This window comes from Hyaena hyaena, unplaced genomic scaffold (genome assembly GCF_003009895.1).
Source record: "Hyaena hyaena isolate Hyena2069 unplaced genomic scaffold, ASM300989v1 scaffold_1547, whole genome shotgun sequence".
NCBI classification, from domain to species: Eukaryota; Metazoa; Chordata; class Mammalia; order Carnivora; family Hyaenidae; genus Hyaena; species Hyaena hyaena.
In genome coordinates, this window is record NW_024082172.1 from 140,327 (window position 1) to 161,122 (window position 20,796).

The following is a 20,796-nucleotide window of genomic DNA, read 5'->3' on the forward strand; positions in this document are numbered from 1 at the left end:
CCCTTCTATATCATTTAATGTGGCAAATTCGAAAAAGGAGAGCACCACCATTCCACACACATAGCCATTTTAAAATATTGGTACAGGATGAGAAGAAAAGGAAGATGGGGACTCTGAAAAAATAATGAATATGTTATAATATGAAAAATCTGTCTTTTTGGGAGAGGAAAATCAAATAAAATACTGTTTGTTTTTTGAGAATAAAGTCAAAACCAAGGGAAAGGCTTTTGCTGTGATAAGTAAATTCATCTATTAATCCAATGTACACTTACTAAATACCCACTGTATTTCAGGAGTTGTACTAGATGTTGGAGATAGGAAAATGAATAAGAGGGCATAGTTCCTCTCCTCAGGGAAGTTATAGATGGATGGAGTAAGTGGAGGAGTAATCAATCTTATAATGCAGGTAAAAAGTGTTACGATGATATTCCAGGGTGAAAGGAGAGATCCCAAATGGGTAATTAACTAAATACAGACGATTCAGTGAGGCTTCACATGGAAGTGACTTAAACTGGGCATTACGGAAGAGTAGGCCAATTTCAGGGTATTCTAGATCTGATATTTCAAAATTCAAAAGATAGGAACACATAATGAGCATTAGGTGATGTATGGAATTGTTGAATCACTTTATTGTACATCTGAAACTAACATAACACTGTATGGTAACCATACTGGAACTAAACTAATCTAAAATAAAATAAAATAAAATAAAAAAATACAAAAGAAACAAGCATGTTTGATGTTAGGAAGATATGAGAAAATATGATCCATTCAAAGGTCATTAAGTAACTGGATTTAATGTAGTGTATGGTCTCCATAGAGAAGAAGCTAAAGAAGGGTCTGTCAAGAGTCAAATTATGAAGGGACTTTGGGTGGTATGTTAATAGGTCTGGATTTTATTCTTTGGTGAATTGCAACTGCTTTAAGAGTTTAAAGCAGGAGAGTGATAGAATGAGGCTTGTATTTGAGCTATATCACTTTGACAGAACTGCTGAGATCACTTTAAGTAGGAAAGGGAGAAACCAGTTAGGAAAATTTAGCAATAATCTATTTTTATTGATGTAACAAAAATTAGAATTAAGCCACTGATAATAGGAGTAGAGACGAGGGGACAAATCCAAGTGATAAATCCACTTGGCGGCTGAGTGGATGAAGGAGAATGATAAGAAGTAATAACAAATGACTTCAAAGTTTTTACTTGGACTATGTGGCTGGTATTTCTGTTTGTTAAAATATAAAATAAAAAAAGAAAAAAGAGAAACAGATTTGGAGGAAGGAGAAGAAAATAAAAAGGGAAGATTTTATTTTGCATGCACAGTTTGTTGTGCCTAAAGAGTGTCTTAGAGCAACTGAATGTGTAGGTCTACAGCTTAGGAGCAAGATCAGATTTGGATTTGCAAATCATCAGCCTATAGGTGTCTATTAAAGCTAAAGTCCTGGCTGACCTCAGGTAACAAGTGTGTATAAAGTGAAATGAGAATGAGCTAAAAATAAAGCCCACCACAGGAAAGGCTAATATATCAGGGGAAATTAGAGAACAAAAAGCCAGCAGAAGAGATTGCGAACTACTAGCCACATTGTATGACAACCACAAGAAATTGGTGTCACAGAATCAAGGATAGAAAATATCAATTGATGAAGAATTTATATAATATAAAAACTGAAAATATCTGCTGGAGTTAGCCTTGGCCAGAGCCAATTTACTATAGGGATGGGAACGCTGTAGTCTACAAAAGGTTGAAGATGGAATGGAAAAATGAAAAAGTGCATATAACTGAGACAATTATTTTAAAAACTCGATGTGAAAATAATGATCAAATAATCTCCATCTTGTTTATTGACTATAATGAAAAAAACAGTGGATAGTGAAATGTCAAAGATCCAGGGAGGAAAGAGGACAATTTAAGGAGCAAGTTCTTGAAATAATAGAAGGGGAGAGAGGTTTCAGAACATGTGTGAAAGATTTAGATTTTTTAAAAATAGTTTATTGTCAAGTTGGTTTCCATATAACACCCAGTGCTCATCCCCACAAGTGCCCTCCTTCATGCCCATCATCCCCCTTCCCCTCCCCCCATACCCATCAGTCCTCAGTTTGTTCTTAGCATTCAAGAGTCTCTCATGGTTTAGCCTCCCTCCCTTTCCCCCCTTATTTCCCCAAGAAAGATTTAGATTTTAAAGGGGAAGTCTCCCATTCCACTGAACTTCTAGGGATGATTGTAATGATGAGTGCATATACAGATGGTGTTGTAAGGTAGGAAATTTAGGGAATCCCATGTTCTGGTCTGTGTTTTCTCTGACAAGCAGGAAATGAAGTCATTTTATGAAGGCAGAGGACTTAAGGACAATAGTGCATGTCTGAAATAACTGGGTTAAAGGGTTAGAGAGAATCAATGAGGGACATGTGGAAACACTTCTGGATAGCACTGAAGTCCAAGTTGAGGCTGTAGGACTGGAATTTGTAGAGACACATATACTTAGAGATATGCTATTTTTCTTAGCTGTGATTGGCATACCAAAGTGAAGTGGGAAAAAATTAAAATTAAAGAAAATCTAGTTTGGGGGCGTCTGGGTGGCTCAGTCAGTTAAGCATCCTACGTCAGCTCAGGTCATGTTCTCAAGGTCTGTGGGTTCAAGCCCCACATCGACCTTTGTGCTGGCAGCTCAGAGCCTGGAGCCTGCTTCAGATCCTGTGTCTCCTTCTCTCTCTGCCCCTTCCCTGCTCATGCTCTGTCTCTCTATGTCTCTCAAAAATAAATAAACGTTAAAATTTTTTTTAAAAAGAAAATCTAGCTTGAATGGGGCCAAGCAAGAGGGTATAATGGTCAAGAAGGATAGAGGTTTGAGTGTATTGACAAAAAGTGGTTAGTTATGAACTGGCAAGATAAGAAAGGAAATGAGGACAGGATATCATTGATAGAGAAAGTAGAGAGTCAAATACTTGAGGTCTCTATGAGATCATATAATAATTTTAATGGAGAGAAAGGAAAGAAAGAGATGAAAAGGTAGGATATAGTCATTAGTAAGTAGCACTAGAGCTTAAGGTGTCAGAAGTATAGAAATTATGAATGATGACTATGTCCAGGATGTGGACATGAGAGGGTATTACTGGTATAGAGGAAAGATAAAGACAACTGGAAGTGAGTAAACCAAGAATCTGTGAAGTTAGTAAATTAGTTGATTTGTGTAAATGGATATTGAAGGCAGTGAAGATAAGAAATACAGGATATATAGTAAGGACATGAATATAGGGTAAATGACAGAGACAATAATGATCATCAAAGGTAGGTGATTATATAATAAGATGACATGGGAGGAAATTTTTATATGTTGTAAGAATAATGATATGGCAGTACAACTGGGTCTCAGAGTCATTTCTAAAACTGTGGTATGGGGGTTGAAAGAACTATCAATTTTCTGATAAAAGCTCCAAGAAAAGGAATGTCCTCAAATGAGAGCTGAGTGTCAGTTGCAAGTGTTCTGCAGAGATGGAGATCACAATGACATTTTCAACCAATGTACAGGGTTCAGAGGAAGGGGAGTATTCTGGCTACAAAAGCACAAGAGTCTGGAAGACTTAACATTAAGGGCAGAGGTAACAGATATGGGGTATGTGATCACCCGTTTTCAAAATTTTAGGTGAAGCTTAGGAACAAAAATGGTCTCATGGTTTAGAATGGACAAGTAAATAGAGGAGAGCTTTGTTCCAAGATCCATGTGGTGAAATATTTGGAGGTCTCAGAAGAATTCCTAGTTTAGAAAAGCAGACTAACTAAATCAGTTGATTCTGAGACCTTCACTTCTAGGGGAGAAATAAAAGCAACTTGCTAAGAAACAGGGAGAGATTGGCCACAACCCTGAAAAGATCCTTGTTCAGTTATACAGGAGACCTGAGTAGATGATTTCTTCTGGCAAAGAGCAGCAGCATCTTAGGGGGAGGATAGAACTGGGGAGGGATGTACTGGAAGAAATTATGTAGAAGTAATATTTGGTCAATGTAAACATTGAACTTTACTGGGGACCTATGATAAGGGCTAAAATGATAAAGCCATGCTGGCATATATAATCATATAAAACCCCAGGCTGGCATATATAATCATATAAAACCCCAGAAATCAACTGCTGCCTCAACTGGCACTCTTTTTTAAAAAAAATTTTTTTTGATGTTTATTTCTGAGAAAGAGACAGATGGACAGAGCATATGTGGGGGAGGGGCAGAGAGAGAGAGAAAGAGAGACAGACAGACAGACAGAGTCTGAAGCAGGCTTCAGGCTCTGAGCTGTCAGCACAGATCCCCGACACAAGGCTTGAACTCATGAACCATGGGATCATGACCTGAGCTGAAGCTGGACACTTAACCAACTGAGCCACCCAGGCGCCCTACATTTTCTTTATCCATTCATCAGTCAATGAACTTTTGGGTTCTTTCCATACTTTAGCTATTGTAACATTGGGATGCATGTGCCCTTTGAATCAGCATTTTTGTATCCTTTGGATAAATACCTAGTAATACAATTGTTGGGTTGCAGGGTAGATCTATTTTTAAATTTTTGAGGAACCTCCATGCCGTTTCCCAGAATGGCTTCACCAGTTTGCATTCTCACTAACAGTGTAAAAGGGTTCCCCTTTCTCCATATCCTTACAAACACATGTTGTTTTCTGAGTTGTTAATTTTAGCCATTCTGACAGGTGTGAGGTAGTATTTCATTGTACTTTTGATTTGTATTTTCCTCTTGGTGAGTCATGTTGAGTATCTTCTCATCTGTCTGTTAGGCATCTGGATGTCTTCTTTGGAAAAGTGTCTATTCATGTCTTCTGCACACTTATTCACTAGATTATTATTATTTGGGGTTATTGAGTTTGATTAGTTTTTTTATAGATTTTTGGATACTGACCTTTTTTTCCATTTTATTATTATTATTTTTTTACAGATAGTTTATTGTCAAGTTGGTTTCCATATAACACCCAGTGCTCATCCCCACAAGTGCCCTCCTCCATGCCCACCTCTCTCCTTCCCCCCCACACCCATCAGTCCTCAGTTTGTTCTCAGCATTCAAGAGTCTCTCATGGTTTGCCTCTCTCCCTCTCCCCCTCTATTTCCCCCCTTCTTCTCCCCCATGGTCCTCCGTTAAGTTCCTCCTAATCCTCCTATACGTGCAAACATATGATATTTGTCCTTCTCTGCCTGACTTATTTCGCTCAGCATAACTCCCTCAAGGTCAATCCATGTTGCTACACATGGCCAGATTTCATTTTTCTCATTGCCATGTAGTATTCCATCGTATAGATAAACCACATCTTCTTGATCCATTCGTCCATTAATGAACACTTAGGCTCTTCCCATGTTTTGGCTATTGTTGAGAGTGCTGCTATGATCATTGGGGTATGGATACTGACCTTTTATCTGGTATGTCATTTGCAAATATCTTCTCCCATTCCATAGTCTGCCTTTTAGTTTTCTTGATTGTTTCCTTCACTGTGCAGAAGTTTGTTTTGTTTTGTTTTTTTATCTTGATGAGGACCTATTAGTTCATTTTTGCTATGCTTCCCTTGCCTCCAGAGGCATGTCTATAAGAAGTTGCTGTGGCTGAGGTGAGGTTGCTGCCTGAGTTGTCCTCTAGGAGTTTGATGATTATCTGTCTCACACTTAGGGATTTCATCCATTTGAAATTTATTTTTGTTTATAGTGTAAGAAAGTGGTCCAGTTTCATTCTTCTCAATGTCACTGTCCAGTTTTCCCAACACCATTTGCTGAAGATATTGTCTTTTTTTTTTCATTGGATAGTCTTCCCTGATTTGTCCAATATTATTTGGCCATACATTTGTGGAACTACTTCTGAGTTCTCTATTCTGTTCCATTGATCTATATGTCTGTTTTTGTGCCAGTACCATACTGCCTTGATGATTACACCTTTGTAATACAGCTTGAAGTCTGGAATTCTGATGCCTCCAGCTTTGGTTTTCTTTTTCAACATTACTTTGGCTACGTAGTCTTTTCTGCTTCCATACAAATTTTAGAATTATTTATTCTAGCTCTGTGAAAAATGCTGGTGTTATTTTGATAGGGATTGCATTTAATGCATATATTACATTGGGTAATATTGACATTTTAATAACATTTGTTCTTCCAACCCATGAGCATGGAATTCTTTGTGTCGTCTTCAATTTCCTTCCTAAGCATTTTATAGTTTTCAGTGTACAGATATTTTATCTCTTTGGTTAGGTTCATTTCTAGGTATTTTATGGTTGTTACAATTTTAAATGGGATGGACTCTTTGATTTCTCTTTCTTTTGCTTCATTATTGATGTATAGAAATGCAAAAGATTTCTTTACATTGATTTTATGTCCTGCAACTTTGCTGAATTTGTGTATCAGTTCTAGCAATTTTTTTGGTGGAGTCTTTCAGGTTTTCCATGGGGTATCAGGTCATCTGTGAAGAGTGAATGTTTGAATTCTTCCTTGCCAATTCAGATGCCTTTTATTTCTTTTTGTTGCCTTATAGATGAGGCTAGGTCTTCTAGTACTATGTTGAACAACAGTGGTGAGAGTAGATATCCCTGTCATTGTTTCTGAACTCAGGGGAAAAGCTTTTAGTTTTTCCCCATTGATGATGACATTAGCTGTGGGTTTTTCATATACGTCCTATATGATGTTGAGGTATGTTCCTACTATCCCTACTCTGTTGAGCGTCTTTATCAATAAAAGATGCTATATTTTCTCAAATGCTTTTTTCTGCATCTATTAAGAGGATCATATGGTTCTTAGCCTTTATTTTATTAATGTGGTGTATCACAATGATTGATTTGTGAATATTTAACCACACCTGCAGCCCAGGAATAAATCCCACTTGCTCATGATGAATAATTCTTTTAATGTGTTGTTAGATTCTATTTACTAGTATCTTGCTGAGAATTTTTGCATCCATGTTCATTAGAGAAATTGGCCTGTAATTCTTGTTTTCAGCAGGAACTTTGTCTGGTTTTGGAATCCAGGTAATGCTGGACTCATAGGATAAGTTTGGAAATTTTCTTTCCATTTCTATTCTTTGGAACACTTTCAAAACAATAAGTATTAATTCTTCTTTGTTTAGTATAATTCCCCAGGAAGCCATCGACCCTGGACTCTTGTTGGATAGAAGATTTTTGATTACTGATTTGATTTGTTTACTAGTTATGGGTCTGCTCAAATTTTCTATTTCTTCCTGTTTCAGTTTTGATAGTTTATGTGTTTCTAGGAATTAATCCATTTCTTCCAGATTACCCAATTTGTTGTCATACAGTTGCTCATAATATTCTCTTATAATTATTTGTATTTTGCAGTGTTGGTAGTGATCTCTTTCATTTGTGATTTTATTCATTTGGTTCCTTTATTTTTTTTGAAAGTCTGGATAGGGGTTTATCATTTTTGTTGTTCTTTCCAACTTTGCCAAAGATTATTCAACCATATAATCGTGGGTATATTCCTGGGTTTTCTATTCTGTTCCATTGATCTATGTGTCTATTTTTGTGCCAGCACCATACTGTTTTGATTACTATAGTTTATAATATATCTTGAAGTCTAAACTTATGATGCCTCCAGATTTGTTTTTGTTTTTCAGGATTGTTTTGGCTATATGGAGACTTTTGTGGTTCCATACAAATTTGAAGACTGTTTGCTTTATATCTGTGAAAAATGCTATTGGTATTTTGCTAGGGATTGCATTGAATGTGTAGATTAATTTGGGTGGTATAGACATTTAACAATATTTGTTATTCAAATCCATGAGCATGGAGCGTCTTTCCATTTGTTTGTGTCATCTTTAAATTCTTTCATCACTGTTTTATAGTTTTCAGAGAACAGGTCTTTCATCACTTTGGTTAGGTTTATTCCTAGGTATCTTACGGCTTTTGGTGCAATTGTAAATGGAGTTATTACCTTAATTTCTCTTTCTGCTGCTTCATTTTTAGTGTACAGAAATGCAACAGGTTTGGGGTACCTTGGTAGCTCAGTCAATTAAGCATCCAACTTTGGCTCAGGTCAGTATCTCACTGTTTGTGGGTTCAAGCCACGCACTGGACCCTGTGCTGACAGCTCAGATCCTGGAGCCTCCTTTAGATTTTGTGTGTGTGTCTCTCTCTCTGACCCTCCCCCACTCATATTCTGTCTCTCTCTCAAAAATAAATAAAACATTATAAAAATTTTTTAAAAAAGAAATGCAATGGATTTCTGTACATTGATTTTATATCCTGCAACTTTACTGAATCTGTGCATCAATTGTAGTCATTTTGGGGTGGTCTTTCAGGTTTTCTATTTTATAGTATCATGTCATTTGCAAACAGTGAAAATTCGACTTCTTCCTTTCCAATTTGGATGCTTTTTATTTCTTTTTGTTGTCTGAATACTGTGACTAGAACTTCCATCATGTACTTTGTTGAATAAAAGTGGTGAGAGTGGACATCCTTGTTTTGTTCCTGACCTTAGGGGAAAAGCTTTCAGTTTTTCTTCATAAAGAATGATGTTAGCTGTAAGGTTTTTATATATGGCCTTTATTATAATGAATTATGTTCCTTCTAAGCCTCATTTGTTGAGGGTTTTTATCATGAATAGATGTACTTTTTCAAATGCTTTTTTCTGCATATATTGAAATGATCTTATGGTTCTTATTCTTTATCTTATTGACATAATGCGGATTAAACCACTCTTGCAACCCAGTAATAAACATTGTAATCATTGCTTTAAATTCTTTATCAGGCATATTATTTATATCATTTTCACTTAGATCTTTGCCCGTGGCTTTGTCCTGTTCTTTCATTTAGGATGAATTTCTCTATGTCTTCATTTTTGCCTACTTTCTGTGTCTATTTCTCTGTGTTAAGAAAATTACCTATGTCTTCTGCTCTTGAAAGTAAAGACATTATTAAGAAGAGGTCCCGGAATGTCCAGTAGTGCAATTTCCCCTGTTCACTAGAATCTGGCACTTCAGGAAAGTAATCTATATTATCTATATTTGTTGGTTCTTTCTTGATGTTTCTGATTCACTTTCTTTCAATACAGTCATCTTCACTGTCTCTGCCTGTAGTGGGTTGTGCTTGGTCTCTGTGGTGTTAGTGAGACCCAGGCAGGACAGGTTTGAGGGCTTGTACCTGCTGGGAAACTTGGAAGTGGGGCAGGGTTGTTAGAAAAATTTTCACTGGGCTTCTAGTCTTATGCTGGGTCTTTGAAAGCACTGCAGTGGCTTGAGGCTATGGACTGTGGCAGCTGAGGGTGTGAGGCTTGGTGAAGCAGATTACAATGGCTGAGTGCAGCATGAAGTGGCAGTTGTGCACCCAGTAGCTGAGTGGGGTGTACTCAGCTTTAACAAAATGGTGCCCTGAAACCAGGGCTGAGGCTAGCAGACTTGGAGAGAGTGAGTCTTCAGGAGAACTCTTGCATCTGGTGCACTGCTAGCAAGTTAGGTAGCAAGTGTCTGTGCAGCCCCATCTCCCACAGGTGGCTCCTTTTCTATGTTGGGGGCATATTTGACAACTTCTAGCTCCCTCGTTTTTGGAGAGGTCCCCTAAAATTCCCTGAAATCAGTATGAGCAGTTTATCTCCCATTTGCCCCCTGGTGTACAAACTGCTGGGTTTTTGTTTGTTTGTTTGTTTTTGTCTTTTTTTTTTTTTTAAATGTAGCCTCTCCATGTAAGCTGCTGTCTCTTTAAGAGCAAAGACCCAGCTATCACTTGCCCTCCCAGCTCAACCAGTGCTGAGCCAGCTTGCTTTTTTAAGGTCGAGGCCCCAAGTCCCACCGGTTTTACAAACTCATGGAATTCAGCCCATCAGGTTTTTAAAGCTAAATGTTAAGGGGATTAGTCTTCCCTGTGAGCTCCTTGGTGAAAGGGCCCATTTCTCTGCCCTTTCTATGCACACAACCCTCTCCCTCTTGTGGGCAGCTGCTCTCTGCATTTCTAACCTTCCAAAACTTCCAGATGCAGCTTTTTCTCTGTATTTCTTTGTGTAGTTTGTTCTGCCAGTCTTTGTCTGCCTTATTGACTTGGATGTAGATGATATCTAGTTGTAAATATGGAACGGAGAGAGAGCTCAAGGTCCTCCTACTCTGCCATCTTTCTTTGGTTTTGTTTTCATATCAACATTTAAATATTTTTGATTTGTAAGTATGTCTGTGTTTAGATTCTCCTTTGAACAAGTTATGACATCTCTCCAATTTCTTCACTGTGAGTAAAATAAAATCTTTAAGATACGTTAATTTTATAAGCGTATGAGAAAACATGATTTTAGTTTTTTTGAAAATTATCCTTTAATTAATACCAGGGATGATTTCAATAAAGATGGGTATGAAATATAATGAAGAGAAATATAAATTTGTATGGATTATGGTAAATCCATCCATAAATGAAACTTATAGAAGCAAAATGCTGTATGTACATCCCAGATTACCACAAAAATATTACCGGATTTCTAATTGGCATGGAAACTCGGTGCTTTAAACAATCCCTCTCTTTCCTTTAATGATTAGTTAAATTGTACTAGATGATTTTTGTCAACTACCGAAGGGCTTTTATTCAGGCTTCTTTTTCTTGTTATTCTAATTATTTGTTGCAGTTTTTTCCCAAGTTGCTCCACCTGGTGAAGAGACTCCATCACAATAACTTTAAGCCAGCAGATGATCCTTTCTAATCAAAGAGATTCATGTGTGTTGTCCACATTGGATTCAGCTGCCTCTACCTTTCATAACTCCCTTATATGTTCCCCAACTGATTAATGTTGACCCATAGGTAGGGACATCTCTACACTTCTCAGCAAGAAGAAGTTACAGAAAAGAAGATCTTCCACCCTCAACAACTTTAAAGATTTAAGGGTCAAACTTTTTCAAAACAGAATCAATATCAGATAATATTTAGGCAAAAATTACAAATTTTAGAGAATGTGTGAACATAAAATGGGAAAAAAAGAGAAAGGATAATTTTATGGGCTCACTCTAATATTACAACCATAGACTGCTAATAAAAAGAGGCACTTAAGTTTATCAGAATCCTTATTTCATCAACTAAAAAAATCTTTGGATCTATTGACTGACTTTTCCCTAATGTTGGAGAATGTCACTGACAGTAAGACAAATGACGGGCATAGCATCAGAGAAGAATTGGACTGATTCTTTTTTTTTTTAATTTTTTTTAATGTTTTATTTATTTCTAGGAGAGAGAGAGAGACAGCGTGAGCAGGGGAGGGCCAGAGAGAGAGGGTGTCACAGACTGAAACAGGCTCCAGGCTCCGAGCTGGCAGTCAGCACAGAGCCCGACGCGGGGCTCGAACCCACGAACCGCAAGATCATGACCTAAGCGAAAATCGGACGCTTAACCGACTAAGCCACCCAGGCGCCCCTGGACAGATTCTTCTTAGCAACATTTCAACAAAAAAATACAAGATACAAATAAGAGCCACTTGGTAATTTTAGAACTGATAACAATAACAAATAAAAATCTCAATGAACATGGTCAACAGCAGATTAGAGAGGATAGAAAATCCTTTCACGGATAGGTAGAATAGCTGTCACAGCAGGCTCCAAGCAGCACACTGCCATTCTCTTTCTTGTTCAGACATTTTGAGCCTTTTTTGGGGGAGAATCAAAATAATTTCTCAAAGCATTATAACAACCTTGTTTTGAGAAAAAAGTATGACTTGGAGAATGAATTAGGGTGATGACCTAGGGATTTTATTTAAATGAGGTTCAGAAAAAAGATGTAAATACTGATTGAATTAGGAGCAATGGTAGATCTCTTACAAACTTGCAACCTCCAGGTCACATCTGATTGTATGGCAGGTTTAGAATAACATCAGCCAATTAAATCACATCAGCCAAGCAAATCACAATATACCTTCAGTTCTTCAAAGTGTCTCCTAGTAAGGAATTTCCTTCCAAGAATGTTAGGATGATTTAATATTGGGAAATCTATAAATATGATTTATATGAATAACTAAAAGATCAAACCATTTTATTTTCAAAAGTTGTTAATATTTGATACTTCTTATATTACTTAAAGCACTTACAAAAGCAAAACTGTAATTTTGAACAGATAAACCTCCAAAAGTCCAAAATCATTTTTGCTAAAAAAACACTAATGTTATCATTCTTAAAGTTAATGTGACAAGGAAGTTTATATGAGCATTATTATTTGAAAGTATACAAAATATTAGGCAACTGATGTTTAAAGATTTGACCACCAAAAAAGACAAAAAAACAAAAAACAAAAAACACTGATCTCAATATTTATTTACCTGCAATGCAACTGGATCAACTAAAAATGTTTAGCTTCTTTTTCAGTATAAGTATGTCCTAAAAGTTTCATGGAAAATACTAATAACTAAAAAAAAAAAAAATCATTATTTATCTAAAGTTCAAATTTCACTGGGTATTCTGCATTTTTATTTGCTAAATCTGGCAAACTTAATTACATGATAACATAAAATGCAAGTTCATATGAAACACATATTTTCTTAAAATAAAAAAGTATGCAGATGTTTTAATGTTTATTTATTTTTGAGAGAGAGAGAGAGAGAGAGGGGTGCCTGGGTGGCTCAGTCAGTTAAGGGTCCGACTTCGGCTCAGGTCATGATCTCACAGTCCGTGGTTTCGAGCTCCGCGTCAGGCTCTGTGCTGACAGCCCAGAGCCTGGAGCTTGTTTCAGATTCTGTGTCTCCCTCTCTCTCTGCCCCTTCCCCACTTGCTCTCTGTCTGTCTCTCAAAATAAAATAAAAATTAAAAAGAGAGAAAGAGTGTGTGTGTGTGTGTGTGTGTGTGTGTGTGTGTGTGTGTGAAAGAGAGAGAGAGCACAAGCGGTGGAGGGGCAGAGAGAGAGGGAGACAAAATCTGAAGCAAGTTCTGTTGCCGACGAAATGACACAAAGGACAAGACACACACAAAAGACAGACACAGACACAACTCTGGCCAGAGGAACAATTCTACTCTACGCAAGCCCCTCTTGTGGTTTATTTTATACCCCGGTAACTGGATACAAACTGAAATCTACAAGATGCATTCCTTTACCAATTAAGGGCAAGTAGCCAAATACATTTCAAGGACAGGGGGGAGCAAAGGGAGGAAGCGACCACAACATGTTTACTAAGAGGCCTGCTCACAGTTCCAGCCTCCTCCCTAGTTCTAAGGAGGGCATGTTCCTTCGTTTGCGAGCAGACCATTAAACTTGGATATTGTGTGCAGGCCTCCTGGCAGAGCACCCTGTTTGCAGGCATGCTTTGCCCAGGCAGGGAGCCCCGTGTGCAGGCACATCCCCGCGTCCCTAACCACGCTTTCTTGTGGTCACTGTCGGGCTCCCACAAGTTCCAGGCTCTGAGCTGTCAGCACAGATCCAAACTTGGGGATCGAACCCACAGACTACGAGATCATGACCTGAGCTGAAGTCAGATGCCTAATTAACTGAGCCACCCAGGCACCCCAAGTGTATGCAGATTCACATTGAAAATATCATTACTACATGGCTAAGTAGGAGTCCATTAAAATTTTGTTTGCTTTTGACTTAATCTATTGGCATCTTACACATAATGTACTTCTGGAAGTTCCACTCTACTCTCATGGAAGGATTAGAATGAAAAAACAATTAACAAGGACTTGTTTTCCAGAAGCATTATATTTCCCCGGGGATAAATGTTGCTTTGACCTTCTGGGACTTCCAACTCAAAGAATGTTTGCTTGTACAATCCCAGTAGCCAGTGAAGATAAGGTTCTAGGTCTATAGGTTCACATAAAACTTGTTTCCTAAATTCATCTCTTAAAAATTAAAACAACTTCCTTTCTTGTATATTTTCTTCTTTCTGTCTATCCTCTTGAAAAATTTAGTACAAAAGAAATTTGGGTGGAGTGGGTGAGAGTCATCACCAAAAATGGTAGAACAGAGAAATCCAGGGCCACCTCTCTCCCCAAAAGCAAATAATTATTTGGCAACAACTGTCAAAATCAAGTTTTGTAAAGCTATAGAATATAGTAAAAAAATAAAGCAACTTAGTACAACAAGAAGATATGGTGAAGAAAGAAACTGTTGCTTGTCGTTAACATAATACTATGGCATTTTAAGTTGCATATGTACCACTGCCCATACCTCATATCAGCGATAACCATGAGGATAATAGTCCACATTCCTGCTGCAAGATGCTGGTGACAGAGAGAGTAATATTGTCCTTATTCCCAAAGAACTATGGCTGTGAATCTCAACCTGTCTGGTGGAAACCTTAAGGACTGGCACAAAGGATTCCCTTAGTTTTCCCCAATTCAGAATATTCCCAGGGTTGAGGAAGCATCTAGGCAAACTTCTGCCAAAACCATTTAAAGCAAATGTATTGACTGTAGAAACTTGGGGCAAGGGACAGGACTTATAACAAACAATACACATACCAAGAAGCCTGAGAAGGGAGATGCAAGGTGAGGAAGTAAATGGAGGAAGAACTTAAAAAGAACTTAAAAAGTTCCTCTTCGTACTAGGGGAAGAAGAAAACCATGTGCATGAACAAGGAGAGACCAAAGCTCAGTAAAGGCCTGAGAAGACTCTAGGATTTCAGTTCTGGTTCACCTTTAGTTTCCTTGCAAGCAGAAAGTGAAGGCTAAAGAATAACTGTGAATGGCCTGGCTAAGCATTGAAGAACCATCCCACCAAAGTCAATAAGCAAAGACTGGGAGACTCTGTTTCTTTTTCGTTTTTCTTTATTTTTTAATTGAAGCCAGCATTTAAGAAAATCTTTCTGAAAACACTAGCTGTCCGTTATGTTAAGGGAACAGCCTTTAGTGGCTTCACAGGACAAACAAACAGACTTTACAAAAATGATTTAGAAAAATCACTAAACAAAAAAACAACACATAATAATCATCAACAATAAAACCTCAGGAGAGAGGAGACTATGATTTACAGTGTTGGAATAATATAATATTGAAAATGTCCATTACTGAAAAACAATATGAGACTTACAAAGAAATTAGAAAATATGGCCCACTCGCAGGGAGAAAAAGACTAGATTAATAAAAAATGTCCATGAGAAACCCAGGGCAATGGACTTACTACTCAACTGTTTTAAATATGTTCAAAGAGTTAAGGAAACCGTGAACAAAAAATGAAAACAAACCAGGAAACAATGTCTCACCAAATAGGGAATATTAATAAAGAGACATAAATTTTAACAAGGAACCAAATACAAATTCTGGAGCTGAAATATACAACTGAAATGAAGAATTTGCTACATTGGCTCATTAGCTCCTCAGGCAGAAGAAAGATTCAGCAAACTTGCAGATATGATATTTGAAATTATCCAATATTAGGAAAGAAGAAGAAAGGAGTGAAGAAAAATGAATAGAGCCTAAGAGGCTTCTGGGACACTATCAAGCATACTAACATATATATGACAATCTGGGGGAGAGAAGAGATGGGGGATGAGAGGATCATTGAATAAGTAATGGCTGAAACCTTTCCAAACTTAATGAATAATATGAATTTACACTTCCAAGAAGCTCAATAGCCCCTAAACAGAATAAAATAAAAGAGATTCACTCTGGGAGATAATATAATCAAATAGTCAAAAGAAAAAGAGAAAGAATCTTGAAAGCAATAAAATGGAAGTGACTTCTCATACATATAGGATACTCAATAAGATTAACAGCCAATTTCATATCAGAAATCGTGTTGCCAGAAGTCAGTGGAGTGACATTTGTAAGTGCTGAAAATAAAGAAAAACCTATAAACCAAGAATTCTATGCCCAGCAAAGTTGCCCTTAAAAAATGAAAGACATAGTAAGACACTATCGGATAATCAAAAGCTGAAGGAGTCCAAAGAATTGATTAAAAAAAAAGAAAATTATTGATAGTAATACAATAACAGTAGGGGACTATAACAAGAAAGAAGGGCACTATAAAATTGGAAAGGGAAAAATCCAACAGGAAGATATAACAGTTGTAAATATTTCTGTACCTGACAAGGCAGCACCCAAATAAATAAAGCAGCTAATAACAAACATAAAGGGTGTAATTGATAATAATACAATAATAGTAAGGGGACTTTACCACCCCACTTACATCAATGGACAGATCACCTAAACAGAAATAAAGGACAGTGACTTTGAATGATTCACTGGACTAGATGGACTTAACGGACATATTCAGACAATTCCGTTCTAAAACAGAAGAATGCACATTCTTTTCAAGTGCACACAGAACATTCTCCAGAATATATCACATATTAGCCCACAAAACAATTCTCAACAAATTCAAAAAGATTAAAGTCATATCATGAATCTTTTTGGACAATAACACTATGAAACTGAAAATCTCCCACAGTAGAAAAATCTGGAAAGACAACAAATATAGGGAGGTTAAATAACACGCAACTAAACAATGAATGGATCAACCAAGAAATCAAAGAAGAAATAGAAAATTACATAGAAACAAAAGAAAATGAAAATTCAAAACCTTTGGGATACAACAAAAGTGGTTCTAAGAAGGAAGTATACAGCAATACAAGTCTACATCAAGAATCAAGAAAAATCTCAAATAAACTACCTAACCTTACACCTAAAGGAGCTTGAAAAGGAAAAACAAACAAAACCCAAACCCAGTAGAAGGAAGGAAATAATAAAGATTAGAGCAGAAATGAATGATACAGAAACAAACAAACAAAAAGAACAGATCAATGAACCAGGAGTTGGTTCTTTGAGATCAACAAAATTGATAAACCTCTAGCAAAACTCATCGAGAGAGAGAGAGAGAGAGAATCCAAATAAACAAAATCACTAATGAAAGAGGAGAAATAACAACCAACACCACAGAAATAAAAACAATTGCAACTGAATTTTATGAAAAACTATGCCAGCAAATTGAACAACTTAGAAGAAATGGATAAATTCGTAGAAAAATATAACCTATCAAAACTAAAGCAGGAAGAAATTAAAAAAAAAAGTTTAACAGACTAATTACAAGCAAGGAGATTGAATCAGTAAAAAAAAAAAACAAAAAAAACAAAAAACTCCCCACAAACAAAAGCGCAGGACCAGATGGCTACATGGGTGAATTCTACTAAATATTTAAAGAAAAGTTAATATCTATTCTTCTCAAAATTTTCCAAAAAGTAGAAGAGGAAAAAAGATTCAATTCATTCTATGAGGCCAATATTATCCTGCTATCAAAACCAGCTAAAGAAAACACACACGCAAACGAGAACTACAGGCCAATATCTGATAAGCAGATGCAAAAATCTTCAATGAAATACTAGCAAACAGAATCCAGCAATACATTTAAAAAAAATCATTTACCACAATCAAGTGTGATTTGTTCCCTAGATGCAAGTCTGTTTCAATATTTGCAAATCAATTAACATGATATATCACATCAACGAGAAAAAGGATAAAAATCATATGATCATATCAATATATGCAGAAAAAGCATTTGACAAAGTACAATATCCATTCATGATAAAAAAAAAAAACTTCAACAAGTTAGGGTTAGAGGGAACATACCTCAATATAATAAAGGCCTTACATGAAAAAACCACATCCAACAGCATAATCAAGGTAAAAAACAGAGAGCTTTCCCTAAAGACAGGAACAAGACAAGGACATCCACTCTCACCACTTTTATTAAACATAGTATTGGAAGTCCTATCCACAACAATTAGACAACATAAAGAAATAAAAAGCATACAAATTCACAAGGAAGAAGGGAAACTTTCATTATTTGCAGATGACATGATAATCTATATAGAAAACCCAAAGATTCCACCAAAAAATTGCTAGAACTGAGACATGAATCCAGTAAAGGTGCAATATACAAAATCAGCCTACATAAATCTGTTGCATTTCTATACATCAATAATGAAGCAGCAGAAGGAAACATTAAGAAAATAATTCCATTTACAATGCACCAAAAACAAAATTTCTAGCAAAAAACTTAACCAAATAGGTGAATGATCTGTACTCTGAAAACTATAAAACTATAAAAACTATAAAAAATAAACTCAAGATGATGCAAAGAAATGGAAAGACATTCTATGCTCATGGACTGGAAGAACAAATATTGTTAAAACATGTATACTATCCAAAGCCATCTACAGATTTAACATAATCCCTATCAAAATAACAACAGCATTTTAGGGGGCGCCTGGGAGGCTCAGTCAGTTAGGCTTCTGACTGAGGTTTGGGTCATGATCTCCTGGTTCCTGGGTTTGGGCCCCGTGTCTGACTCTGTGCTGACAGCTCAGAGCCTGGAGCCTGCTTGGGATTCTGTGTCTCCTTCTCTCTATCTGCTCCTCCCCTGCTCACTCTCTGTCTCTGTCTCTCTCTGTCTCAAAAATAAATAAACATTAAATAAACCCAACAGCATTTCAAAAGATAAAACTAGAACAAACAATCCTAAAATTTAAATGGAACCACAAAAGACTTCAAACAGCCAAGGCAATCTTAAAAAAAGAAAAACACAGGTTGGAGGCAAGATGGCAGAGAAGTAAGGAGCTCCGTACATTTTGCCTGCACCCATCTCTCAAAGACAGAAGGCATGAAGTCGTAGGACACTGAGCTACAGGAGGTTGGAAAGAGAAAGAGACAGAGTACACTGGGAAGGAAACCTCGTAAGTGCCTGAGTGCGAACTGGGGAAGATAAAAGCGGGATGGGACCCAGAGATACGTGAGAAGGGAGGGAACCCAGCTTGCGTGCAGCTGCGGTGAGTGATAAACCAGCGAGTGGTGGCGACCCGCCTCAAGTCCAGGGGAAAGGAAAGAAAAGCTGAGGTTGCTCCTAGAACCGTCCCTGGAGAAGAGAAAAAAACCTCGGCTTGGAAAGACAGTGTTTTTTAGCTCTGCCTGGGGTGCTGACTTTAAACTAGATGCCTTGGTAACTATAGGCGCCAGGAAAAACTGAACTGCCACTCGCCCGGCAACATCCAGGGTGGCGGTGGCCAGGTGAACCAGCAGCAACGCCTGTGGAGGCGGTCCCGGCTTCCGGTGAAGTGGCAGCTGCGTTAGCAAGAGCCGCCCACGGAAGAGGTGGCGGCGGCAACCCGGTGAAGCGGTGCCAGCGCCCTGTAAAGCAGCAGCACTGTGCACAACAGAGGCCCGCTGAAGTGGTGGCGGCGCGCTGCAGCGATGCGGACTCTATGGACCTGAAGTTGCTACCTTCCCCAAACACACTGGGGTTGTATCCCAGCTTGATCCCTGTGGATCTGAGGCTGCGACACTTCCCCCACCCCCCACTCAACCCCCAGGCAACATGGAAGCAGCGACCTGCTGGACTGTTCAGGGCAGTATAACAAAGCCCGCAGACTGGGACCTGGAAACAAGCGGGATGTGGGGCTTAGAACTCAGCCCACCTTGGCTACGTCCTCAGCACAGGGAGATCGGACCCGAAGAAGTGATTTGCAATGCTTCGTTGAGAAGGGACTGGGGTGACGCCATTCTTCTCCCCACAACCACCAAGGACTGGCCTCAGGGAGGCCAGGGGACCCAGTGGAGACAAGACCTGCCTACACCAAACCACGCCCATCCCCCCCCCCCCCCCCCCAGATAGCAGTTTTGTAGTCATTGTTGTTGTTGCTGTTGTTCTTTTTACCAGAGCCTGGGATTGCTTGTTTATTTGTTGTGTCTGTGCATTTGTGTTCCTGTGTTCCCTCTGTGGTTGTCTGTTTTCTTTGTCCAGGGCTGCCTCAAGAAACAAGCCAAACTACACATGGTGGAGAGTTCCAAATACCACTACCAAGAGGGAAACAAAATAACCAAATGCTCAAAAAGAGAACCAAGAGACACCATCCAAAGAACACTTCCTGAACAGACAGGCCCTGTCAGTCAAAAGAGCCCTCTCTACTACAGCAGAACTCGCAGGGGCCATGTGTATAACAAGCTTTTAAAATTAACAAGATATAGAAAGCTAACCAAAATGACAAAACGGAAGACTCTCCTCCAAAGAAACTCCAGGAAGAAATGACAGCTAGAGAACTGCTCAAAACAGATATAAGAAACATAACTGAACAAGAATTTAGAAAATAATCATAAAATTAATCACCGGGCTTGAAAGAAGCATGGAGGACATTATAGAAACTATGGCTACAAACAATATGGAGCTTAAAAATAGTTATGGTGAATTGAAAAATGCAATAAATGAGATACATAATAAACCGGAGGCGTCCAATGCACAGATTGAGGACGCAGAAAGGAGAATAAGTGATTTAGAAGACACTATTATAGAAAAAGAAGAAACTGAGAAAAAGAGAGATAAACTGATCCAGGAACAAAAGGAGAGTGCGAGAGATCAGTGATACAATCAAACGGAACAATATCCATATCATAGGAATTCCAGAAGAGGAAGAGAGAGGGAAAGGTGCTGAAAGAGTCCTGGAACAAATTATAGCAGAGAACTTCCCCAACGTAGAGAGGGAAGTAGAAGTTGAAATTCAAGAGGCACAGAGAACTCCCCGCAGATGTAACTTGAATCGATAACCTGCAAGACATATCATTGTGAAACTGGCAAAATATAAGGACAAACAGAATTTTGAAAGCAGCTAGGGAGAAAAGGGCCCTCACATACGAAGGGAAACCTATCAGAGTGGTGACAGACTTAGCTAATGAAACTTGGCAGGCCAGCAAAGAATGGCAGGAGATCTTCAATGGGATGAATGGAAAAATATGCAGCCAAGAATCCTCTATCCAGCAATCCTATCATTCAGATAGGAGAGATAAAAGTCTTTCCAAAAAAACAAAAATGGAAAGAATATGTCACCACTAAACGAGCCCTACAAGAAATCCTGAGGGGGACTCTCTGAGGGAAATGTTGCAAGGAATG